Genomic DNA, 898 nt, shown 5'->3' on the forward strand with positions numbered 1-898 from the left:
GGGGGTCCTACAACATTCTTAAGAAAAAGTTGTAGACTCCAAAAATGTATAAGGCATATATCACTTTTTTTTTTTTGAGATTAGGAATGAAAATCCATTCAGCAACCAAAAGCAACATTCCAGTCCCAATATATTGTCTGGAAATCATTAAAAAATGGGATAGTCAAGATGCATATTCCTGTCATTTTTAAAGAACATGCTTCTAAAGGCATTGAAAACTTAGTTGAGATAAAACTAAGGCCACAGGAAACAAAAGTGCCCACTTTTTTTTAAAATATAAAGATATATTCTCCCAACACCATCTGTTAAAAAGGCTGTCTTTTTTCCATTGGATATTCTTTCCTGCTTTGTCNTAAAATATAAAGATATAAAAAGTTAAATATCTTCAAATTAGAGGCTTGAAGTTTTGAATCTACTCATTGATAAAGTTACTCATGCCTCAAGAAATTAAATTGCAATGTTCTTTGAAGAGATTTTCTAAATTTAGAATAAAATCTCTTTCACTAGAAAGCCTTGCAAAGCCCTATTAAGATCATTCAAATGTAAAAGAAAAATGTAGGTAAGACTCATATGAAAACATTCTTTAAAAAAATTTTTTTAATGTTTATTTATTTTTGAGAGAGAGAGACAGAGAGTGAGTGGGGAGAGCAGAGAGAGAGGCAGACACAGTATCTGAAGCAGGCGCCAGGCTCTGAGCTGTCAGCACAGAGCTCTACGCGGGCTCTAACTCATGAACCACGAGATCATGATCTGAGCCGAAGTCAGACACACAACTGACTGAGACATCCAGGTGTCCCTCATATGAAAACATTCTTGATATGCTATCAATATATTACACAGTATTTCTACAACTTGTGATACCGGAACCACGCCATTTAGACATTTCTCACTTGCTAGC

This window comes from Crocuta crocuta, unplaced genomic scaffold, assembly GCF_008692635.1.
Source record: "Crocuta crocuta isolate KB4526 unplaced genomic scaffold, BGI_CrCroc_1.0 scaffold885, whole genome shotgun sequence".
NCBI classification, from domain to species: domain Eukaryota; kingdom Metazoa; phylum Chordata; class Mammalia; order Carnivora; family Hyaenidae; genus Crocuta; species Crocuta crocuta.